Genomic DNA, 26,885 nt, shown 5'->3' with positions numbered 1-26,885 from the left:
CTTTCCAGGAGGACATCCATCTTTGCAGCACTCCACTAATCAGGCCAGACAATAGGACATGACAACCTGCTTGGAGTTTGCCAAAAGGCACCTAAAGACTCAGATCATGAGAAAGAAGATTTTCTGGTCTGATGAAACTAAGATTGAACTCTTTGGCCTGAGTGAAGTAAACATGGCACCATCCCCACGGTGAAGCGTGTTGGTGGTAGCAAAGTACAGAGACATCCTTGATGAAAACCTGCTTCAGAGCCTCCGTACACAGCCAAGACAACGCAGGAGTGGCTTCGGGACATGTCCTTAAGTGGCCCAGCCAAAGCCCGGAAGTTGAACATCTCTGGGGAGACCTGAAAATAGCTGTGCAGCAATGCTCCCTGTGCAACCTGACAGCGCTTGAGAAGATCTGCAGAGAAGAACGGTTGAAACTCCCCAAATACAGGTGTGCCGAGCTTGTAGCTTTTGTTTTTGCTTTATCTTTATGGGGTTTTGTGTGTATTATGGTGAGGGGAATTTATCTGAACACATTTTAGAATAAGGCTGTTACGTAACAAAATGTGGAAAAAATGACAAGGGGTCTGAATACTTTCTGAAGGCTGTGTGCGTGCACACTGAACAAAAATATAAACGCAAGTCTGGGCACTGATGGGTGAACTTATTTTGCAAGGCAGCAGGCAACGACATGTAGAGTTGATCCAATCCTCTTCAGTTTGGGCAAGTCCAAGGGTTTGAAAGTGTAAACCACACCGAACGGGTGCAAATTAGTCATCCTCTCAGTGTCCGAAATTGCACAATCCTGTCTGACATCTCTCTACCACCTCCACCTCCTGATGAGGATGTAACACCCATGACTGTATATAAAATAAGTGCTTTTTTCTTTTCTCAGCATTTAAGGATCCACCATAGGATCCACCATACCGGATTAAATGTCTGTTAAAAAATAGTTCAGGAAATGCTAGCGTTCAAGAAATCATGGTCGACCCTAAAAAAACACCATTGAGGTAAGCCTACTGTTAGAATAACATTAACTAACCTAGCTAGCCCACATTTGCTAACGCAACAAGCGGTCTTAGTTGATGCTAGCTAATCCTATACCTAAATAGTTCACTAGCTAGTAGCTACCTACTTTAGCTGGCTAACGTGCCCAGATTCAGATTTTTTTTGAGCTAACTAAACTGACATGAGCTAACTTGGGAGCTTGATAGCAAGCTTGCTAACTAGTAGTGTCTGAATCTGGGCACATTTTAGTCAGCTAACATTAGTCTAGCCAAATACCTTTTCTCTAAACACGTGGTCAAACAAGCAAGTTAACTAATGGAAGTGTTCTAATTTTAGCGAACACACAGTTAGCTAGCCATTTAATTCCTTGTGTTAGTTGATGAAGTGGTTCTTCCCTAGTTAGCTAGCTTACTGTAGACTTTAGTTATTTATGTAACCTACTAGCTAGATCAATTCACATGTTGTTTTTTCTCATTGTAATATTAAATGCTGGTAACAAACTCAACAGTTGTTTATAGCTTTAACATTAGGATCCTATACCTTAAGTATTTGGTGTTGGTAGTTATCTAGCTAAGTAACTGTCTTTCTCTTTTCTTATTTCAGAGAAAGCATGTACACAATCTTAAGTATGGAGAACTGATGGCAATCACACTGAAGAGAACATCCCCCAAAGACTCCCTCCACCATCAAAAACCGTTAAGAGAGTTTGTCAAGGATCTGCAGCCTAACTCGAAGATCTTATCAAGGCCCACACCACGCTCCAGGATTGAAGCTACCAAGGAAATGAAGGTGACTGAGGCCTCGAGAGGAGTTGACCACATCACCATCACCACCAACTGATTGTCTGCAAGAAGACTGAGCTTCATTGGTGCTACAGCCCATTGGATAGACCCTGACAGTCTGACCCTGACAGTCACACACCTTTGATGTGTTGGCAGGGGCCCTAAATCCATTCTGAGTTTGAAATCCGGGTTAAGATTGAGAGAACAGACAACAGCTCTAATTTCTTAAACTTTACAAGGTTTTGTAGAAGATGATAACAACAAGACTGTAGAAGCAGTGGGTGGTGAAGCAGCAGCTCAGCCAGGACATGAAGGGGAACAAGAGGAGAGTGAAGAAGTCGAATTTGTTGAGTAGGCAACGATCCTCAATGAAGATGGTTTTGAGTACCAGCTGCCGAAGCACCAGCGCTGTGCTTGTCAACTACTCAACTTAGTATCTACAGTCGATGCCCTGAAAGCAACATCCGGTGAGGCTTACAAAAAGGTGTCCCGTTCAACATTTGACAAGTGCTAAGCACTTTGGAACATGCGGAAGATCCACACTTACAGCCGAATCAGTTGAATCGACCTCCAAGTGCCATGCCCGAATGCTACAAGGTGGAACTCCTGGTTCATGGCTGTAGAAATGCTCCTGAGAATCTTCAAAGACAAAGGATAGGCGGCCGTCAGAGTTCTCTGCACATTGTAAGTAATGATTATGTATTTTGTCATAAGGTCTTGAATGTTGTCTAAATCTGTTGCAGTGTTTCCTGACCCTTTGTTTGGGGACTAATAACTGTTTCACATGTTGTATTCATACACAATCATTAATCCATTTAGCCAACTACTCATCCAGCCATTGATTACTGTAGTTAAATCAGGTTAGTGGTCCCATTTTTATAGGATTAGGAAACAGTATTTTTTTAAATATAAAATCAGCATAAAAAGAAAAGTCCCTCTTTCAAAGATAATTCTTAAAAATCCAAATAACTTCACAGATCTTCGTTAGGGTTTAAACACCGTTTCCCATGCTTGTTCAATGAAGCATGAACAATTAACTGAACATGCACCTGTGGAACGGTCCTTCAGACACAAACCGCTTACAGACGGTAGGCAATTAAGGTCACAGTTATGAAAACTTAGGACACTAAGACAGCGCTACAGGGAAACAGGATGGACAGCTGATCGTCCTCGCAGTGGCAGACCATGTGTATCAACACCTACACAGGATCGGTACATCCGAATATCACACCTGCGGGACAGGTACATGATGGCAACAACAACTGCCCGAGTTACACCAGAACGCACAATCCCTCCATCAGGGCTCAGACTGTCTGCAATAGACTGAGAGAGGCTGGACTGAGGGCTTGTAGGCCTGTTGGTGAGGACCTGCCTTACAGACATCACCGGCAACAACGTCGCCAATGGGCACAAACCCACCGTCGCTGGACCAGACAGGACTGGCAAAAAGTGCTCTTCACTGACGAGTCGCGGTTTTGTCTCACCAGGGTGATGGTCGGATTCGTGTTTATTGTCGAAGGATTGAACATTACACCGATGCCTGTTTTCTGGAGGGGATCGATTTGGAGGTGGAGGGTCCGTCATAGTCTGGGGCGGTGTGTCACAGCATCATCGGACTGAGCTTGTTGTCATTGCCTGCAATCTCAACTCTGTGCGTTACAGGGAAGATATCCTCCTCCCTCATGTGGTACCCTTTCTGCAGGCTCATCCTGACATGACCCTCCAGCATGACAATGCCACCAGCAATGCTGCTCATTTTGTGCGTGAATGTCAGTGTTCTACCATGGCCAGCAAAGAGCCTGGATCTCAATCCCATTGAGCACGCCTGGGACCTGTGGGATCTGAGGGTGAGGGCTAGGGCTATTACCCCAGATATGTCCGGGAACTTGCAGGTGCCTTGATGGAAGAGTGGAGTAACATCTCCCAGTAAGAACGGGCAAATCTGGTGCAGTCCATGAGGAGGAGATGCACTGCAATAATTAATGCAGCTGGTGGCCACACCAGATACTGACTGTTACTTTGGATTTTGACCCCCGTGCTCCCCCCATTCAGGGACACATTATTCCATTTCTGTTATTCACATATCTGTGGAACTTGTTCAATTTCTGTCTCAGTTGTTGAATCTTATGTTCATACAAAAATGTTTTCTGAAAATAAACGCAGTTGACATTGTTTCTTTTTATGCTGAGTGTGTTTAATATGTGTGTATAAATCTTTTTTTATAGGTTCAAACCAGCTGAACTCGCCTTCCTCAGTGTTTGCTGCCACCATGAGCCCAGTCGCTATGGCCGTCAACATCCTGCCGGCTGAAACCAATGTCCAGATGGGGTGGCTACTTCCAACTATCAAACTGCTGATCACAAAACTGGAATGAATCAAGTTGTCCCTGAAGTTCTGTAAGCCTCTGGTGGATGCGCTACAACTGGGACTGAATCAAGTTGTCCCTGAAGTCCTGTAAGTCTCTGGTGGATGTGCTACAACTGGAACTGAATCAAGTTGTCCCTGAAGTTCTGTAAGCCTCTGGTGGATGCGCTACAACTGGGACTGAATCAAGTTGTCCCTGAAGTTCTGTAAGCCTCTGGTGGATGTGCTACAACTGGGACTGAACAAGTTGTCCCTGAAGTACTGTAAGCCTCTGGTGGATGTGCTACAACTGGGACTGAATCAAGTTGTCCCTGAAGTTCTGTAAGCCTCTGGTGGATGTGCTACAACTGGGACTGAACAAGTTGTCCCTGAAGTACTGTAAGCCTCTGGTGGATGTGCTACAACTGGGACTGAATCAAGTTGTCCCTGAAGTTCTGTAAGCCTCTGGTGGATGTGCTACAACTGGGACTGAATCAAGTTGTCCCTGAAGTACTGTAAGCCTCTGGTGGATGTGCTACAACTGGAACTGAATCAAGTTGTCCCTGAAGTACTGTAAGCCTCTGGTGGATGTGCTACAACTGGGACTGAATCAAGTTGTCCCTGCAGTACTGTAAGCCTCTGGATGTGCTACAACTGGGACTGAATCAAGTTGTCCCTGAAGTACTGTACGCCTCTTGTGATTGCGCTACAACTGGGACTGAATCAAGTTGTCACGGAAGTTCTGTAAGCCTCTGGTGGATGTGCTACAACTGGGACTGAATCAAGTTGTCCCTGAAGTACTGTACGCCTCTGGATGTGCTACAACTGGGACTGAATCAAGTTGTCCCTGAAGTTCTGTAAGCCTCTTGTGATTGCGCTACAACTGGGACTGAATCAAGTTGTCCCTGAAGTACTGTACGCCTCTGGATGTGCTACAACTGGGACTGAATCAAGTTGTCCCTGAAGTAGGGCATCCACCAGAGGCTTACAGTACAACTGGGACTGAAGAAGCGCTTCAGCCACATTTCACCACCCTGAACTGATTGCAGCCGCAATCCTTTTCCCCAAAATCAAAACATGGACAAAGGATGACGCCACCATCAGAATGGGTAAGACAGCATGTGGTTAATCAACAGTATTTTAAACAACTGTGTACAGTGTACATTTTGAAACATCATAGATTTAAGAACCACCCATCTAACTACAATCCTGACTTCGTGGTTCAGTCCAATGGGTAACCTATTTAGCCCTGTTGCTTGGTTTATGTAGCTCGTGATGGATTAATGTAGGCTCATAACTGCATGATTTCTGTTGTCATCTTCCTTGTATTTCAGGAATGGACTACATCAAGGACCTGGAAGAACCCTTGCTGCATCTACGTGATGGCACCAGTTCATCAGATGAGGACTTCTTCTCTGCATTGAAGACTTCTCCAAACAGCAGAACGGACGTCTGGCCTGTTCAGCTGATCATATGGAGTTGCTCAAGTCCTTCTTGGCAGTCTGTAAGTCTGTCTCTGTGGTTAATCACACCCTTAGCTGCATCAGCTATTGCTGAAAGTGATTTGTAAATTCTTCAACTTCAAGTAATGACATCTTAATACTACTAGCAAGCCCGATGACACGGGTGCCTTATGCGTTTTGTTAATTTATGTTTAAAATTCACATGTTATATGTGTCCTTGTACAAAGACCTGAGACACTGATTTCTAATACAGTTCCATCAGTGGTGATGTCCTCATATTCCTACAGTGAGATTGTGTTCGGTTCTGTACATGTACTTTTTATGTAATGTAGGATGTTTTTCTAAAGCAACGTGACTGTACGTGTAAGTGCTTAAGTTTACTGGCTATATTACTTCATTAGTATTTTGTCTGTAAGAGATGTATTTTGAAGTGTTGCCTGTTTGAGAATCAACATTCCTTTTTAAAAATCTAAACTTCGTGCATCCTTTAGAATGTTACCTTTATGAAAAGAGCAAACCAAATAAAAGGGCAGGCTGTTTTGCTTTTTGGAATTACGGCTCTTACGTTTCATACTTTTACTTTTGATATTTAAGTACATTTACCTTGCTGTTATTTAATATCAGGTACTTTAAAACTTTTATTCAAGTAGTATTCTATTGTGTGCATTTTACTTGAGTAATTTTCCAGTAAAGTGTCTTTTACTTTTACTCAAGTATGACAATTTTAGTACTTTTTCCACCACTGCACCGCACCTGACAGGTGAGGCATATCAAGAAGCTGATTAAACAGCATGGTCATTACACAGATGCACCTTGTGCTTGGGACAATTAAAGGTCACTCTAAAATGTGCAGTTTTTTCAGAACACAATGCCACAGCTGTCTCAAGTTTTGAGATAGCATGCAATTGGCATGCTGACTGCAGGAATGTCAACTAGAGCTGTTACCGGATCATTTAATGTTAATTTCTCTACCAACATAGTTTTAGAGAATTTGGCAGTACGTCCAACCGGCCTAACAACCGCAGACCATGTGTAACCACGCCAGCCCAGGACCTCCACATCCAGCTTCTCTTGCGGGATCGTCTGAGACAGTCACGGAGGAGTATATCTGTCTGTAATGAAGCCCTTTTTTGTGGAAAAACTCATTCTGATTGGCTGGGCCTGGCTCCCTAGTGAGTGGGCCTACCCATTACTACCCACCACCCATTACTGTGCCCCTACCCAGTCATGTGAAAGCTGTAGAATAGTGCCAAATTTTTCAATTGACTGAATTCCTTATATGAACTGTAACTCAGTAAAATAGTTCCAATTGTTGCATGTTGTGTTTTTATATTTTTGTTCAGTGTAAATAGGCCTAACATCATATATGATACTTTGTTAGTTACGGACAATTTTATTTTTATATAAATATGGGCAAAAACAATAGTAGGCTATCATTTTGCGAGCCGAAGTAGGGTATATTTTGCGAACGATATGATGGCCAGTTTGGGCAGGCTGAGTGTAGGCCTACAAATCAGGCTCTGAAGATGAAATGATAGCATTCTATTAAGCTTACTAATAAATAGCCTTTACAACTGACCGTGTGTGCTTCTTATCAACGTTAAAGGCTTTTGGTAAAAGTGGCTCTGGATTTGTAGACTAAACCTATGCAGCGACAAAATGACAAGTCAGAACTGACACCTAAAGTATCCTAGGTTATTTGTTTAGGGCAAGAATAGGCATAATCAAAGGATGTTGACTCTTGCATGTTGAATAACACTGAATAGAAGCAATTGGTGATTGTGCCAGGTGGCCAAATGCGTGACCAGGGTTTCTCCCATGGGAGCAAGTGGAGCACTTCCTAGGCTTACCCGTCATCCACGCTAGGCTTCTTCATTTGTTCATGGAAGTGCATTGTATATGCTGCTAGACAATAATGCCCAAAGAAGCTGTATAGGGACCGTTTGTAATATGCCTATAGATGCTACGGAGGAATTTGGTAGAGACTCATTTCTACTTCAGTCTGTAAATGTTATTTTTGCCTCTCAATCGTCCCTGATAAACTGCAGCAGATCCCGATTCTTGCCTGGGCTCTCAAGATCAAGTGTATCTATAATTTGTCTCAATCAAATTGTCAGGCCTGGGCTATATGCTAGAAAGTGCAAGCTCGAGAAGCACGGGGCAAAGTAATAAATCCAGTATAGGCCCAGTTATAATTCCAATATTTTCCAATTAAGGTATCCTATAGATTGGAGGAGAAATCCTGCCATCTGTGTCTGTTCAGAAAGCCTCTCTATCAGGCTTATCTTGTCCTATTTCTTTTGGGATGAAGCCCCTATATTGTTTTTACTCTACTTGTATATTGTGTATGATATCGTGCTTTCACCATTAGATCACCGAGTCCAAGAGACTGTAAAACAGAATGCTGCTAATTTCAACACTAAGCACTTTACCAAATTAATTAGAAATTCTGATATTTGCACAGCCTTTATGGAGGCAATCCCTGACCATATTCACAAAGATAGCCCACTTACAGCCCATTTAAAAATGACTCAGGGCCCATGTAGGACCTATTTTGTAGCCCACATACCCATGCGTGACTGCAGGTGTGCCCAAATGGGTCCCAGAAATAGTCCCTGACCATATTCACAACTGATACCCAATTTACAGTCTATTTAAAACATGGTAAAGGGCCCATTTGGGACCCATGTTGTTGCCCACATGGGTTTGCCTGTGTGTGACCCAAGTGGTTAACATGGCTGGGTCCCGATCATAATTCCTGAAAGAATAACACCAGATAGCCACTTATAGCCCATAAAACAATGATCCAGGGCCCATGTGGGACCCATGATGTAGCCCAAGTGTGTGTTCCAATGTGTGACCCAGTTGGTATGCCCATATGAAACCCAGGTGGGGCCCACCTGGACATGTTGGCTGGGAATCGTGCAGAATGCACAGACAGGCACTCATTATACAGGCAGCATACATGTTTAGTTTGAAAAAGTCACTGCAAAATATCAAAACATTCTAACCACACCTCTACAGAAATGTGATCACAATTAAGTAAACTACCGTGGCGTAATTCCAATAGTTGCACATTTTACATTAAATAAATTACATTACTTAAAAGGTGAATGGGTGTTTTCCAGGCAGGGTTTACAATGCTTGTTCACACGCGCACAGTTTTATGACAGGTCTGATTTATAAAAGGAAACATGCACAAGTGTTGTGTGTGCCAAGTTTATAAATCTCAATATTTTTGTACATGCGCAGTAGAGGTGTAACGGTTCACCAAACCCACGGTTCGGTGCATATTGCAGTTTTGGGGACACTTTTCGCTACAGCGGGAAAATTAAATCCCATTCACAATGTCCAACATTCACAATTTTCCTGGCATGGTCTATTGTGACAGGATTGTAATGTTGGGACTCTCACGTTGCTACTCTGATGCTGTGTTTTGTTACCATGTGGGAGGTGGGAATTTACCAGTTGTGAAGTCGTAAATACCAGTTTGGCTAATGGCCAACGAGCTGGATCAACCATAAACAAAAAATACAACTATCATGCTTTTAAACATAAACCACATTAAAAGATTGCTTTTTATAAATGTTTTGTTGCATTTAACTGCCGTAAATGCTGTTATAAAGGCCATTTCCTTAATCGGTGAGGTCAGAGGTCACCATTTGGGAGAAGTGGGTGGTCAGAACGATAGAGGAGTTAGTAATTACCAGTTGGCAGGCCGTTCAAGTGGATTTTTCCCAGTCATACACTGGCTGCGGTTCAAACTCCTAAAAGACACACCCTCGTCGCCTTATGCCCTTGGGGGAATCCCCGTCGCCATCATGGAGGGTGGTCTAAATGATTAGCCAAGCAAGGGAAGTTTGCAACGTAAGCCCCTCAGCCCTCGTTTTTAGTCCAGTTTGCGAGTGTACAAATTATGTTCACTTTGGGGCCTGAAACTCCCCATAATTCAATTTGCGACCATTGTACATCCGCTAAGAAAAGTCTGCCAAAAATTAAAACCTCAACTTCAATATATGGATGTAACATAAAAGTGTAAGTAAAAACAAATGTAAATAAGTTGTGCTGCTAATGCACATGACTGCACAAACACGTCTTGTAAAAGTAATTATGTTTTTGTTTGGTTAGCTTCTGGAAATTATAGAAATAAAAATGTTCCTTCAGAAGTTCCAGCTAGGCACGTTATTTAGCAAATTAATTTGCTAGCTATCGTACAGTAGGCATATATTAATTATTATATTTTTAATGTACACTACCATTCAAATGTTTCGGGTCACTTAGAAATGTCCTCCTTTTTGAAAGAAAAGCACTTTTTTTGTATATTAAAATAAAGATAAAATGACATCAAATTGATCAGAAATACAGTGTAGACATTATTAATGTTGTAAATGACTATTATAGCTGGAAACGGCAGATTTTTTTTAATGGAATATCTACATAGGTTTACAGAGGCCCATTATCAGCAGCCATCACTCCTGTGTTCCAATGGTACATTGTGTTAGCTAATCCAAGTTTATTATTTTCAAAGACTAATTGATCATTAGAAAACCCTTTTGCAATGATTTTATCACAGCTGAAAACTGTAGTCCTGATTAAATAAGCAATAAAACTGGCCTTCTTTTAGACTAGTTGAGTATCTGGAGCATCAGCATTTGTGGGTTCGGTTACAGGCTCAAAATGGCCAGAAACAAAGAACTTTCTTCAGTCTATAATTGTTCTGAGAAATTAAGGCTATCCAATGTGAGGAATTGCCAAGAAACTGAAGATCTCGTACAACGCTGTGTACTACTCCCTTCACAGAACAGTGCAAACTGACCCATATCCACAGCTATAAACCAGGCTGTAAAAAATATGAACATAGCCTACCTATCACTCTTTCCTTGACCTGGTGCTTGAATGCAGAGGGGAGACAATGTGATGTTTCTTTGCATTTCCTTGCTCATGTCTACTGGGTTGATGTCGTTGTAAATGTATCAAAATATTTGAGGTGTTGGCAGCTGCGTAGGCTATTTTCGTTGAGCGACATACTGTTGACGTTTTATCCACAACTCTGTCGATCGCCATTGTAACCTACGTGGAAGCCAAACTGTTCCCAAGCTGGATATTTAAACGATGGAGGACCCTCTAATTCTGGTTTATCATCCCCACCACTCACCATCGTACGTAACTAGCTCCCAGCTGCGTCTCACAAAAGGACCATTTGAAATGCGGCAATTACGATTTAAATTGTTATTACAATATGTGTATAGGTTCTAGTTGTTTTAATGGAATAGCCTGAAATATTTTTCAGGTCAGATTTATTCAAGAGGCATAGCCTATATGTCTAGTGTTTTTATTTTGTTCATATACTGTATATTTTGTATTCATTTGGGTGTGCAGACTGAACCGAGGTCCCATTACAGAGCTTGGTACATGCACGGTTACACCTCTAGTTCGCAGACTTTTTTCAGAAGTTACTCATGCAGAAATTGTGTGAAATTTACCCAATGATTATAAATGAGGCCCCAGGACCCGCTGTCTGATATCAGGTCTTTGGGGCTCCTGCTTTGTGAGAAGGAAGGCTCTTCCCTAGCTGTCCCGCTGTCATCACCCCTCTTTCTTTCGAGCTCATTGCCTGCATGTCTGCCTGTCTGTCACAAAATACTGTATTTCTGTGTGTATCTCTTCTTGCCTGTCCATGTGTCTATCCACCTCGCAGCCCATCCATCTGTCTGTTCTCCAGGCTTTCTTTAGAGGTCTAGCATCTACCCATCTACCCTCATCTCCGTCCCATCTGTTCCTGGAGATCTAGAAGGGAATGCTTGCTTTTCCCACACTCCGACTCCTCTGTATCAGAGCCCATCAAGGGGCCTTGCTTTGTCCACCTGTAATTAGGCTTGAGTCTGGGCCGTAAAGCTGCCAGCCTATTAACCAGGTGCAACCTCCAGTGCATGCTCAAAAACAAATGGGATTGGCCTACTTTTATATCTCCCTGATGTTCTATCACAAGGAGATGTGTGTGTGACTTTGTTCAACTTTGTAGCTGACAATTGTTAAAAGGTATAGTATAAACTTAACCACATCTAACATATGGATTTTATTTAGTATACCCATCAGAAGTCCCAATGCAAAGTTACACCTAACTTTGATATTTTTCTAGTTATTGCATAAAACCGATCAGAATTCCATGTCGGAAAATATTTTTCTGGGTTGTGCTGTAATATGGAGGACATGGCTGGCCAGCCTATTGCCTATTATGTAAACTTAAACAAAATGGTTTGAATACTTATTGATTCAAGACATTTCATATTTTCATTCTTTATTAATTTGTATAAAAAAATTGAATAACAAAATTCCACTTTGACGTTATGGGGTATTTGTGTGTAGCCAACTAGCTATTAGCCTAGCCAACCACCACGGTTATGGTCTGCAAGCTAGAGCCCAACTACTAGACACCAGCTAGAACACAACTAACACAACACAACTTAAACCACAGATCAAAAGCAAAGAGAGAGATGAGTCTTAGATTTATGGCTGGGGCCCATCCGATTGTAACCTTTTAAGAGTGCAGGCTTAGTTAGCTACCAAAGCGAGGCAGATGCTTCACCGGGCTGAGGGAGATTCGGGGAAATCAAATTAGCTACAGTGCCTTGCGAAAGTATTCGGCCCCCTTGAACTTTGCGACCTTTTGCCACATTTCAGGCTTCAAACATAAAGATATAAAACTGTATTTTTTTGTGAAGAATCAACAACAAGTGGGACACAATCATGAAGTGGAACGACATTTATTGAATATTTCAAACTTTTTTAACAAATCAAAAACTGAAAAATTGGGCGTGCAAAATTATTCAGCCCCCTTAAGTTAATACTTTGTAGCGCCACCTTTTGCTGCGATTACAGCTGTAAGTCGCTTGGGGTATGTCTCTATCAGTTTTGCACATCGTGAGACTGACATTTTTTCCCATTCCTCCTTGCAAAACAGCTCGAGCTCAGTGAGGTTGGATTGAGAGCATTTGTGAACAGCAGTTTTCAGTTCTTTCCACAGATTCTCGGTTGGATTCAGGTCTGGACTTGGCCATTCTAACACCTGGATATGTTTATTTTTGAACCATTCAATTGTAGATTTTGCTTTTTTGTTTTGGATCATTGTCTTGTTGGAAGACAAATCTCCGTCCCAGTCTCAGGTCTTTTGCAGACTCCATCAGGTTTTCTTCCAGAATGGTCCTGTATTTGGCTCCATCCATCTTCCCATCAATTTTAACCATCTTCCCTGTCCCCGCTGAAGAAAAGCAGGCCCAAACCATGATGCTGCCACCACCATGTTTGACAGTGGGGATGGTGTGTTCAGCTGTGTTGCTTTTACGCCAAACATAACGTTTTGCATTGTTGCCAAAAAGTTCAATTTTTGTTTCATCTGACCAGAGCACCTTCTTCTAACATGTTTGGTGTGTCTCCCAGGTGGCTTATGGCAAACTTTAAACCACACTTTTTATGGATATCTTTAAGAAATGGCTTTCTTCTTGCCACTCTTCCATAAAGGCCAGATTTGTGCAATATACGACTGATTGTTGTCCTATGGACAGAGTCTCCCACCTCAGCTGTAGATCTCTGTAGTTCATCCAGAGTGATCATGGGCCTCTTGGCTGCATCTCTGATCAGTCTTCTCCTTGTATGAGCTGAAAGTTTAGAGGGACGGCCAGGTCTTGGTAGATTTGCAGTGGTCTGATACTCCTTCCATTTCAATATTATCGCTTGCACAGTGCTCCTTGGGATGTTTAAAGCTTGGGAAATCTTTTTGTATCCAAATCCGGCTTTAAACTTCTTCACAAAAGTATTTCGGACCTGCCTGGTGTGTTCCTTGTTCTTCATGATGCTCTCTGCGCTTTTAACGGACCTCTGAGACTATCACAGTGCAGGTGCATTTATACAGAGACTTGATTACACACAGGTGGATTGTATTTATCATCATTAGTCATTTAGGTCAACATTGGATCATTCAGAGATCCTCACTGAACTTCTGGAGAGAGTTTGCTGCACTGAAAGTAAAGGGGCTGAATAATTTTGCACCCCAATTTTTCAGTTTTTGATTTGTTAAAAAAGTTTGAAATATCCAATAAATGTCGTTCCACTTCATGATTGTGTCCCACTTGTTGTTGATTCTTCACAAAAAAATACAGTTTTATATCTTTATGTTTGAAGCCTGAAATGTGGCAAAAGGTCGCAAAGTTCAAGGGGGCCGAATACTTTCGCAAGGCACTGCATATAGGGAGAAATATCCAAAATGGATCAATTCCACATGTCAGTTATCTAGCACACTAAACCAAGGTGGAAAAAGTTGCAAAACTCCCGTCGCCTACTTTACAGAGAACATGCAGAAAAGTTGAGATGACAAAAACTGACGAGGTACTATACAATTTGAGCAAGCAGGTATGATTTTCTCTTTTGTTTTGAGCCCACAGCAAGAAGGCACCAGAGCTTGCAGTGCTAATGAATTCTCACGAGATAACAGACACATGTGCACCGTGAGAAATTTCAAATATATATGTAATAAAAAACATTACTGTTTGTACTTATAGGTAACCCGATCGGGACTACAACAAAGTTACCAAGTGTTTGATCACACTGTGTTAATTGGTGAGTAAAAACTCATGCTTCCTATCCTTTATTTAACCTGTCTAGGACTGTTCACCAACAGCCAATGAAATTGCAGGGCGCCAAATACAAATCAACAGAAATCCCATGAATCAAATTTCTCAAACATACAAGTATTAGGCACCATTTTAAAGATAAAATTCTCGTTAATCCAGCAACAGTGTCTGATTTCGAAAACACTTTACAGTGAAAGCTCCACAAACTATTATGTTAGGTCACCACCAAGCCACAGAAAAACCCAGCCATTTTTCCAGCCAAAGAGAAGTCACAAAAATCACAAATAGAGATAAAAATTCATCACTAACCTTTAATGATCTTCATCAGATGACACTCATAGGACTTCATGTTACACAATACATGTATGTTTTGTTCGATAAAGTGCATATTTATATCGAAAAATCTAATTTTACATTGGTGTGTTATGTTCAGTAGTTCAATAACATGCTGTGATTTTGCAGAGAGCCACATGAATTCACAGAAATGCTCATTGTAAATGTTGATGAAAATTCAAGTGTTATGCATGGAACTTTAGAGACTCTTCTCCTTAATGCAACCGCTGTGTCAGATTTCAAAAAAACTTTACGGAAAAAGCATAATCTAAGTACGGCGCTCAGAGCCCAAACCAGCCAAAATAAATATCCGCCATGTTGCGCAGTCAACATTAGTCAGAAATAGCATTATAAATATTCACTTACCTTTGATGATCTTCATCAGAATGCACTCCCAGGAATCACAGTTCCCCAATAAATGTTTGTTTTGTTCGATAATGTCCATCATTTATGTCAAAATAGTTTATTTTGTTAGGGCGTTTCGTAAAACAAATCCAAACGCGCGTTCCAGCCGACCGTTGGACAAAAAGTTCAAAAAGTTATATTACAGGTCGAAGAAACTTGTCAAACTAAGTATAGAAACAATCTTTAGGATGTTTTTATCATAAATGTGCAATAATGTTCCAACCGGAGAATTCCATTGTCTGTAGAAAAGCAATGGAACAAGAGATACCTCTCATGTGAATGCGCGTGATTGAGAACGAGGCTGCTGCCAGACCCCTTAGTCAAACAGCTCTCATTCGCTCCCACTTAACAGTAGAAGCCTGAAACAACGTTCTAAAGACGGTTGACATCTAGTGGAAGCCTTGGGAAGTGCAAAATCACCCATATCCCACTGTGAATTCGATAGGGGCTGTTTGGATGTTTTGCTGTTTGGATTCATTCTCAGGTTTTTGCCTGCCATATGAGTTCTGTTATACTCACAGACATCATTCAGACAGTTTTAGAAACTTCAGAGTGTTTTCTATCCAATACTAATAATAATATGCATATATTAGCATCTGGGACAGAGTAGGAGGCAGTTCACTCTGGGCACGCTATTCATCCAAAAGTGAAAATGCTGCCCTTGACGAGATGACTCATGACGTGTACAGGTCACACCCCATCGAGCAAGACTCTGATCGTAAATTGCGATGGAGCTGCCCTCGAGTGTGTGTGTTGGCCAAGCACACATGTGCATGTGTGTATGTCTAGCACAGTATGTGCACACTGTGCAGCGATATAATTTCTTAATAGGGAGAGTGTGATGACAAGGCCCTGAGATGGCACCCATCTGCAGCGTTACAGCAGCTTTCTCTGAGGCCTCAGGAATGTTCCTCCTTACATATTTTTCTCTCTCTCGCTTTCTCTGTCCCTCTTTATCCTGTGTGTGTGTGTGTGTGCGTGTGTGTGTGTGTGTGTGTGTGTGTGCCCACCCACTGGCCCCCCTGAGTCAAGAGATTTGGCTCGCTGCAGTAGTTGCCGATCCTGTTGTTTTTAGCCAATAATGGCAAGGAAGTGATGGCTTTCAGAGGAAAACAGAGATATCTGACTTATGGCGTCTCAGTGACAAACACACACACACACTGGTTCTCTTTTAACAAATTATATTTTCATCTCTAAAATATGTCATAGCATAGGCTGTAGTTCTTAGGAAGTAAAGCACAGCCCATTGAAGGTGAATGCGAACATAGTCACTTGTAGCCCACAGTGCATTGATCACTTGAAGATGGAGCAGCAGGCTTCTGTTTGCAGTCAACATGGTTCCATCAGTCACACAGACTGTCCACTGATGCACAGCACTTGACAGAGAGAAGAGGGAGTGAGGGTAGATGCGACAGAGGGAGAGAGAGTGACATAAAACAAAATGAGAGGTGGAGTAGAAAGTACAGAGAAGTGTGGGGGAAAGAACGAGAAACAGAGGGTTATATGAAAATCAGAGTGGGGAAAACATGAGGCGGGTCGAAAATTAGGGGGGACAAGTGTGAGCGAGGGGTGCAGCGGGGAGAAATTTGAAAGAAATGGAGAGAAAGAGAGGGGTGCAATTAGAAACGAGAGAGGGAAATGGCAGTGTATATGAAGGGGGAATTGAGCAAGAGAAAAACAGGTGCAGCAGCGAGAATTGAGAGAGGGAAAGGGAGTGCGAGTGAGAAACTGAGGGGTGCTGTAGGGAGAATTTGAGAGTGAATCAGGCCAGCAGCTCCCCTGCTTCGTATTGGGCCCTTTATTATCCACACTGAGATGAAGTCTTTCCAAGACCAGCCAGCGAGACGCTCCACTGCTCCTCCCGGGGTTACTAACTCTCCAGTGGCTCTCTCCCAGTGTCCCCCTGTGTAGTGGGTTTCTGTAAAAAATCGAGTGTTATCTGATCTTGGTTTCCAAAAAGTGATTAAAAAAGCAGACAGAAGACCTCATCTTAATGTGGTGCGTGATCATGTTGAACTGTAGCCCTCGTTCTCATTTTGTTGCTTTAGTTTCACTCCAGGAGTGTGGGAAGCCCAGCCAAACCACGACTGATTGAGTTCCACACCTGCAACAAGGCTCCTGGCATTTCTGTGGGAAAGTAGAATCTCTGAAAATGTTCGCCTGAAGGAAGGACTCATCATAGACTAACCTACTGCCGGCGGTGTACCCAAACCCACCCTTCATATCGATGCGTTCCTCCTCACTCACCATTTGCTAACTCCAAACCTGTCTCACTCTGGAGAACCTCGCCATAGACATTACTATATGGCAATGTCAGCCATTTGGGGGTGGACACCATTTTACAGTTTCTTCGGCACGTTGAACTTCTCTACCCGCTTCCTGCATGCTCTTCTGTCCCCTTGGACTAAGTGGATTGGCTGCCTGCAAATATTAGCATTTTTTTCCTGTCTGATGAACAAGGCCTGTCAACTGCATACCAGATGGTCAACCAAACTGCACTACAATTCTAAACAACGCGGCCATATGTAAGAACATTACAAACAGTTAAAATGTGAACAATTTCCGTTGTCTCAAAATCCACATCAGCTAATTAAAGTCATCAATCTACTTGCACATGATATAACGCCAAATTGTAGCTGTTCCCATTAGATAGTGTGTTCATTGTCATAGTGACGACTGGTGTTGCGCGGTATAAAAACATGAAAAACAATGTGGTTTTCGAATTTTTGTTACTTTCAATACTTCTGTCAAATGTCTCTCAAGGATCAACTCTTATCAGTGCAGCCAATGTCCCATCTGTAGTGCAAAGCACCATACCTGCTCCACTTAGCCTGCACTGGAAGTCTGGGCAGCATCATGTTAGCTCCCCACTTAGCCTGCACTAGAAGTCTGGGCAGCATCATGTTAGCTCCCCACTTAGCCTGCACTGGAAGTCTGGGCAGCATCATGTTAGCTCCCCACTTAGCCTGCACTGGAAGTCTGGGCAGCATCATGTTAGCTCCCCACTCATGCTGCACTGGAAGTCTGGGCAGCATCATGTTAGCTCCCCACGTAGCCTGCACTGGAAGTCTGGGCAGCATCATGTTAGCTCCCCACTTAGCCTGCACTGGAAGTCTGGGCAGCATCATGTTAGCTCCCCACTCATGCTGCACTGGAAGTCTGGACAGCATCATGTTAGCTCCCCACTTAGCCAGCACTGGAAGACTGGGCAGGATCATGTTAGCTCCCCACTTAGCCTGCACTGGAAGTCTGGGCATCATCATGTTAGCTCCCCACTCATGCTGCACTGTAAGTCTGGGCAGCATCATGTTAGCTCCCCACTTAGCCAGCACTGGAAGTCTGGGCAGCATCATGTTAGCTCCCCACTTAGCCTGCACTGGAAGTCTGGGCAGCATCATGTTAGCTCCCCACTTAGCCTGCACTGGAAGTCTGGGCAGCATCATGTTAGCTCCCCACTCATGCTGCACTGGAAGTCTGGACAGCATCATGTTAGCTCCCCACTTAGCCAGCACTGGAAGACTGGGCAGCATCATGTTAGCTCCCCACTTAGCCTGCACTGGAAGTCTGGGCATCATCATGTTAGCTCCCCACTCATGCTGCACTGTAAGTCTGGGCAGCATCATGTTAGCTCCCCACTTAGCCAGCACTGGAAGTCTGGGCAGCATCATGTTAGCTCCCCACTCATGCTGCACTGGAAGTCTGGGCTAGCATCATGTTAGCTCCCCACTTAGCCAGCACTGGAAGACTGGGCAGCATCATGTTAGCTCCCCACTTAGCCTGCACTAGAAGTCTGGGCAGCATCATGTTAGCTCCCAACTTAGCCTGCACTGGAAGTCTGGGCAGCATCATGTTAGCTCCCCACTTAGCCAACACTGGAAGTCTGGGCAGCATCATGTTAGCTCCCCACTTAGCCTGCACTAGAAGTCTGGGCAGCATCATGTTAGCTCCCCACTTAGCCTGCACTGGAAGTCTGGGCAGCATCATGTTAGCTCCCCACTTAGCCTGCACTGGAAGTCTGGGCAGCATCATGTTAGCTCCCCACTCATGCTGCACTGGAAGTCTGGGCAGCATCATGTTAGCTCCCCACGTAGCCTGCACTGGAAGTCTGGGCAGCATCATGTTAGCTCCCCACTTAGCCTGCACTGGAAGTCTGGGCAGCATCATGTTAGCTCCCCACTCATGCTGCACTGGAAGTCTGGACAGCATCATGTTAGCTCCCCACTTAGCCAGCACTGGAAGACTGGGCAGGATCATGTTAGCTCCCCACTTAGCCTGCACTGGAAGTCTGGGCATCATCATGTTAGCTCCCCACTCATGCTGCACTGTAAGTCTGGGCAGCATCATGTTAGCTCCCCACTTAGCCAGCACTGGAAGTCTGGGCAGCATCATGTTAGCTCCCCACTTAGCCTGCACTGGAAGTCTGGGCAGCATCATGTTAGCTCCCCACTAATGCTGCACTGGAAGTCTGGGCAGCATCATGTTAGCTCCCCACTTAGCCTGCACTGGAAGTCTGGGCAGCATCATGTTAGCTCCCCACTTAGCCTGCACTGGAAGTCTGGGCAGCATCATGTTAGCTCCCCACTTAGCCTGCACTGGAAGTCTGGGCAGCATCATGTTAGCTCCCCACTTAGCCTGCACTGGAAGTCTGGGCAGCATCATGTTAGCTCCCCACTTAGCCTGCACTGGAAGTCTGGGCAGCATCATGTTAGCTCCCCACTCATGCTGCACTGGAAGTCTGGGCAGCATCATGTTAGCTCCCCACTTAGCCTGCACTGGAAGTCTGGGCAGCATCATGTTAGCTCCCCACTTAGCCTGCACTGGAAGTCTGGGCAGCATCATGTTAGCTCCCCACTCATGCTGCACTGGAAGTCTGGACAGCATCATGTTAGCTCCCCACTTAGCCAGCACTGGAAGACTGGGCAGCATCATGTTAGCTCCCCACTTAGCCTGCACTGGAAGTCTGGGCATCATCATGTTAGCTCCCCACTCATGCTGCACTGTAAGTCTGGGCAGCATCATGTTAGCTCCCCACTTAGCCAGCACTGGAAGTCTGGGCAGCATCATGTTAGCTCCCCACTCATGCTGCACTGGAAGTCTGGGCTAGCATCATGTTAGCTCCCCACTTAGCCAGCACTGGAAGACTGGGCAGCATCATGTTAGCTCCCCACTTAGCCTGCACTAGAAGTCTGGGCAGCATCATGTTAGCTCCCAACTTAGCCTGCACTGGAAGTCTGGGCAGCATCATGTTAGCTCCCCACTTAGCCAACACTGGAAGTCTGGGCAGCATCATGTTAGCTCCCCACTTATGCTGCACTGGAAGTCTGGACAGCATCATGTTAGCTCCCCACTTAGCCTGCACTGGAAGTCTGGGCAGCATCATGTTAGCTCCCCACTCATGCTGCACTGGAAGTCTGGACAGCATCATGTTACCTCCCCACTCATGCTGCACTGGAAGTCTGGACAGCATCATGTTAGCTCCCCACTCATGCTGCACTGGAAGTCTGGACAGCATCATGTTAGCTCCCCACTCATGCTGCACAGAGGTTGACATGCTTGAATAATGCGACACGGAATGTAGAAAGTTTTAAACTGTTAATTACTGCTTGCAAAACAATGTCCATACAGGCTAGAACACAATATAATGCAAGACGATACCAGGAGTTGCTAGCTTACAGCAATTCACTACCCTGGTACTTTGTCTATGATAATATGCAAACCACAAAGCAAAATATGCTGATTTCAAAGCTGTTTGCCACCACAACTTTGTTAACTTCATTCGGTTTCTATCTATTGCCTCAGCAAATTGACTCCGGTACACAGCGGGCAGGATGCAGGGGCGACACCGTGTGCTAACAACACTGTGTGCTAACTAGCTTTCTAGTTAGCTAGCAAGCAGCATCACCCCCGCCTCCCACCTGCTGCTGGGTACCAGAGTCTTCCTTAGGACTAGCTGGCTAAGCTAGCATACAGTATCCTTTTCTCCCACCTGATGAACACCTGTCCTCGCCTTCATTAACAGAACTGTGGGAAAATAGTGCCCTACTAGCTATAGCTAGCTACCGTTGTCGCCCCCTCCACCTCTATTTCAGTGGGGTTTATCTGCGGGTTGGCATCCAACGTTATGGTGCATTACCGCCATCTACTGTACTGGAGTGCCCCTGCGTCCCACCTATGTACTGGATTTATAGATAAAAAATGGACCAATAGAAGTAGACTGAGCAAAAATATCAATGCAATATGTAAGTGTTGGTCCCATGTTTCATGAGCTGAAAAGAAAACCATCCCAGAAATGTTCCCTATGCACAAAAAACATATTTCTCTCAAATGTTTTTGCACAAATGTGTTTACATCCCTGTTAGTGAGAATTTGTCCTTTGGCAAGATAATCCATTCGTCTGCCAGGTGTGGCATATCAAGAAGCGGATGAACAACATGCTCATTACTCATTACACAGACAATAAATGGCCACTCTAAAATGTGCAGTTTTGTCCAAACACAATGTCACAGATGTCTCAAGTTTTGAGGGAGCGTGCAATTGGCATGCTGACTGCAGACATGTCCACCAGAGCTGTTGCCTGAGAATTGACTGTTCAGTTCTCTACCATAAGCCGCCTCCGTTTTAGAGAATTTGGCAGTACGTCCAATCGGCCTCACAACCACAGATCATGTGTAACCACACCAGCCCAGGACGACCACATATGGCTTCTTCCGCATGCAGGATCGCCTGAGACCAGCCACCCGGACAGCTGATGAAACTGTGGATTTGCACAACCAAAGAATTTCTGCACAAACTGTCAAACCACCTCGGGGAAGCTCTTCTGCGTGCTCGTCGTTCTCACCAGGGTCTTGACCTGACTGCAGTTCGGCGTTGTAACCAACTTCAGTGGGCAAATGCTTACCTTCGATGGCCACTGGCATGCTGGAGAAGTGTCTCTTTGCGGATTAACCCAGGCAGATGGCAGACAGTGTGTATGGCATTGTGTGAGCGAGCGGTGTGGTGAACAGTGTGTGTTATGGTGAGGGTATACCAGTTCTTCCATTGCCTGCATACTCACCAGACATGTCACCCATTGAGCATGTTTGGGATAGTCTGGATCGACTTGTACTTCAGCCTGTTCCAGTTCCCGCCAATATCCAGCACCTTCACACAGCCATTGAAGAAGAGTGGGACAACATTCCACAGGTTACAATCAACAGCTTGATCAACTCTATGTGAAGATGTCGCACTGCAAGAAGCAAATGATGGTCACACCAGATACTGAGAGGTTTTCTGATCCACGCTCCTACCTTTTTAAAAAGTTATCCGTGACCAACAGATGCATATCTGTATTCCCAGAAATCCATAGATTAGGGCCTAATTAATTCATTTAAATTGACTGATTTATGGGTTTATGGGTTTATATTTTTGTCAGTGTATAAAGACGGGTTCCTGCAGATTCAGGAACGCCCTGAATTCCTGGCTGCAGCTGCACCCTTCTCACGTTTATGTTGATCAGTGTTACGTTCCCCAGCAAGAACCAAACATGTCGCTCGAACAGAAGGGGGAACTAACAGAGTCACTGACAACAACCAAAATGAAACAGGTGGGGTTTTAGGAGGGACAGAAAGACTGAAAGACCCTCATGGGGGTGTCTACTGACAACAAATACACTATAAATACAAAAGTATGTGGACAGCCCTTCAAATGAGTGGATTCGGCTATTTCAGCCACACCCGTTGCTGACTGGTGTATAAAATTGAGCACACTGCCATGCAATCTCCATAGACAAACATTGTCAGTAGAATGGCCTGTTGCAAGGCTTTTGTGGAGGCAACAGCTAGCCTCTTTGACCCTCTATTTTAATGAAACTGAAGGGTCGGTGTGTTGTCATTTGGATGTGTGTGTGCCCTTCTTTGGGACCTCATAGTGTCCCTACCTCTGTCTTCCCTCTGTCCCTCCCTCTGTCCCTCCCTCTGTCCCTCCCTCTGTCCCTCCCTCTGTCCCTCCCTCTCTGCATAGCCATGTCTTTGCAGATTGAACTGGCTGCCAGGATGCTAGCGGAATCTTGATCAGGGCAAATTTACATGGAGACAATGGATGAAGTTAAAGTGATTTCTTCTTGCTTTCTCTCCCTCTCCTAAGACTATTTGTCCCCCTCTGCCCCTCTTTCCCTCCCCTCCACCTTAGTCTTTTTGCCAGGGTTCTCTCTCTTCTTTGCGCGTTGGTGTCTTTCGGAGAGGGAAGATGCAGGATGTAGGAGAGCAGCTCCTCTACAGTGGAGTGCACTAAATTGGCTTTGACTTCATCTGTACTCAAGAGGACAGGCCCCTTTTCTATACTCTGATAATAATGAACTCAACACACATGCACACACGCGCAAGGTTGTGAATACACACACGCACACACACAGAGCCATACACACACACACCGGCGTTACTTAAACAGGCTGTTAGGAGCAGGACCTTCTGTCACTCAGTTTGCCAGAGTATAGATAATACACCTATTTATGCATGGCATCGCACCGTACATAATCATATGCATGAGCTCCATTTAGCAACATGTCCAGTGTCACTCTCAGTAATTGGAATTTAAATGCTGATACTCAATATCATAGTGCACTTGGCGTATAAGTATCGCCAATATTAGGCTACAATCAACCTCTTCTTATGTAGTACATTGTGGAAAGAAATCAGAAAAAAATTGTACTATTGAATTGATAAAAATAATGAACTCTTCCAGGATGGATGTGATTGTACTCAGACAAGGGCACAATATGGACACATGGTTCCATCAACACCTTGCCCCTCAACTGGTGTTCCACCAACAGTATCGTTGATGAAAATGATAACAGATAGGAGAGTCCTGCTCCTGTCATACAGAAGGCCCTCAACATGTGAGACCCCAGTCATGGCTGTTTACGCTTGCTGGATTACCAGCACTCATCGCTGCTGTGTTTTGGGTCTGCTTGCTGAAGCTCCACTCTCAATAGATTAGGGATCTGAAATTAAATCTACCTTGCAGCACCTTAGCATAGGCTGGTCCTCCGCACGCTCTCTCTCTCTCGCCCTGATGAGTGTGGAAGCGCTTGGCGCTGTGGGGGTTCATTTGTTTACTATCAAATAAGGAGGGACAAACTTATCACACAAGTCAGAGTTATACTTAAACGAAATCTTTAATAATAAGAGCTTTGCAATAGCAATGACTTTCAACGATTCACCATTTCTAATGATCCGTTGAGAGAGATAAAACAAAAGTACAAAGGTATTTTATAGCCAAAATACACCCCTTTCAACCTACATGACGAACAACAGATACATAGAATGTTTACAAGGTTAAGACCCAAACTAGAACCATCTCTTCCTGGTACTGTATAGAGCAGAAACATGAACTCATGTTCTCTGGATTGCTCTTTAGGTTTTATCACCCAAAGACATCGTAAATCTCCTCTGTCAGTGTTATCTCATAGAGGCCCATCCTCAGTAGAACACACACACACAATAGTAAACAATACTCTATTCTGTCGAATAAAACAACCATTATGATGCAATACAAGCATTATAACATCATCTTGCAATTTCCCTGACAGCGCTCCTAAACCACAATATTATTAGAGCATGAACTTAATTTTCTTTGTGTCAAGGAGCCATTTCCTTGGTTTAATAAGGGAGAGAAGGGGGTGTTTGATGCACGCACATGGGGATTGTTTGTTTATGGACATGGGTGAGATTGTGCGAAACAGGTAGAAAGAGTCAGACTCAAACAGGGTTCCCTTTGAGAATGCCTGGCTGCGTTTTAACCCCTTTGTTGTTTGGCAACTTTTTTGAATTGCTGTGTGACTAACAACATTTCATATGGGAATAAATACATAAGCAAAACATATATTCTTCTATTTTATCAGAGGGCCATCTATAATAACCCACACCTGTCACTTTGACTACCGGAGATTGTATACCTAGCTACATATCTCTTGACAGTTATATAATTTCCTTGCTTGTGGTAGGCAGCCGGTATATTATTCCCCCTACCTGTATGATGTGACAGTTAACACAGTAGACCTAGTTGTAATTGTGACACAGCCTTAGTTGACGCCCGGCCCTTTAATGTTAGCCCTACAGCCACCTGTCCTCCATCACCGCTGACAGTGTCACAAAGCCTTTGAGGGTCCAATTCCATGCTTGTCAGTGCACACCTAAGGTCCCAAACATCAGTTAATTTCTCCCCTTTCTCTCTGGCGTGATCCAGGACACTGGGCAGAGGGTGGTAGGAGGCTTAAAGAATAGTGCGATTTGGACTCTCCCATTTACCCTCGGGCCGCCCTGGAGCAGAAACCTCAAGTTCAGGAAAGGAGAAAGAGAGGGGTGGGTAGGGTATAGCAGATTAAGGAGAGGAACCATGGTGGCTCAGAAGAATCAGAGTATTGTTGCGGTCTGCTCATCAAAGCGTAAACAGTAGGGGTGTAACGGTACATGTATTCATCTCCAAATACTTAAAAAGTATATTTACAAAATCAAAACACTCGACCTATAGGCTATGCCAACACTGCGTTGTAGGCCTATGCCTCTTGAGTAAATCTGAGCTGAAAACACTTCATTTCAGACTATTCTGTTAAAACAAATAGAGCAGGTTGTATTCAATATAAACATCTTAATTGGCACATTTCAAACTGTCCTTTTGTGCCAAGAACTTGTTCTGTATGATGGCGAGTGGTGGAGTCAAATTGGAGGATCCTCCATCATTGTTTAAATCTCCAGTTTGGGAACATTTCATTTTCCCAGTAGATTACAATGCCAATGGATAGAGTGTGAATAAAACGTTAACAGTATGAAGTCTACATTAAATGTTGACACTTTTACACCAATATCTCCCCAGTGAGCAAGAGGGAACTGCAAAGAAACAATACAACACTGTCTGCCCTCTGCATTAGCAGCTGATTCTGATTGGGCTGAAGAAATTCAAGAGCTATGTTTATATTTTGTACAGTCTTTGGTTTATTATAGCCGTGGATATGCACCCATTGTCGTTCTTAAGGGGGTTTCTGTACCTCGTGAAAGTGCTCGAGCCACATCACAAACTTCGCTCTTGAAAGCATTTCAGAAAACAGTTAGTACTCGCTCTATATAAGCAGGCCAAAGCCAAAGTTTCAATGAATTGGCCAATGCACCCTGTGTTGCGCTTACTTAACAGTGACTGCCCATCACATTACTCCAGAGTGGAGATGTACCGTTCTACAGACATGTGCCTTTTATGAGAGTCAAATCAAGTCCAATTTTACTGGTCACTTACACGTGTTTAGCGGATGTTATTGCGGGTGTAGCGAAATACTTGTGTTTCTAGTTCCAACAGTGCATTAATATCTAACAATTTCACAACAATACACACATCTAAAGTAAAGGAATAGAATTTAGAATATATAAGTATATAATATATAAAGTGGTCATCTGGTACTGAAGGAGGCAGTGTCATGGTGCGTTCGTAACCAAGATGGAAGTGGGAATTTACCACATACAACTGGGAAAAATCCACTTGAACGGCCCGCCAACTGGTAATTACTTTGTGGGAAACTAGGTCTATCATCCTGAGCACCCACTTCTCCCACATGGTGACTTCCGACGTCGCCTACTAAGGAAATGGCCTCTAACAGCATTTTCAGCAGTTAAATGCAACAACAAAACATTATTTATAAAAAATAAATCTATTAATGTGTTATTTTATAGTTTTGATGTCTTCACTATTATTCTACAATGTAGAACAGTAAAAATATAGAAAATCCCTTGAATGTGTAGGTGTGTCCAAACTTTTGATTGGCATTGTGTGTATATATCCATTTTTGTCAAATGTTCCATTCTAAAAATGTGGAATAAGCCAAGGCTTTGATTTATGTTCAATCAGATAGAAAAGGGGGCTTAGAAAGTCTAAAACGGTATTAGAAATACAGTGCCTTGCGAAAGTATTCGGCCCAC

General features: G+C 43.7%; 1 protein-coding gene and 1 long non-coding RNA gene across 8 annotated transcripts in view; both read left to right on the top strand.

Annotated features, from left to right (window-relative positions):
• Positions 1-26,885, top strand: part of LOC110491868 (agrin) — a 519,837-nt gene that overhangs the window by 7,853 nt on the left and 485,099 nt on the right. The gene's annotated exons all lie outside the window — the stretch shown is intronic.
• LOC110491870 lies at positions 658-6,298 on the top strand. Its single transcript, XR_002468914.2, has 4 exons — positions 658-995; positions 1,597-2,459; positions 4,001-5,227; positions 5,453-6,298. It is a non-coding gene; the product is annotated as an uncharacterized LOC110491870 (long non-coding RNA).

The sequence above is a fragment of the Oncorhynchus mykiss genome, chromosome 16 (assembly GCF_013265735.2).
Source record: "Oncorhynchus mykiss isolate Arlee chromosome 16, USDA_OmykA_1.1, whole genome shotgun sequence".
Classification (NCBI taxonomy): domain Eukaryota; kingdom Metazoa; phylum Chordata; class Actinopteri; order Salmoniformes; family Salmonidae; genus Oncorhynchus; species Oncorhynchus mykiss.
Note: the sequence above shows the minus strand (reverse complement) of the source record. Positions and strands in the feature narration are given on the sequence as shown.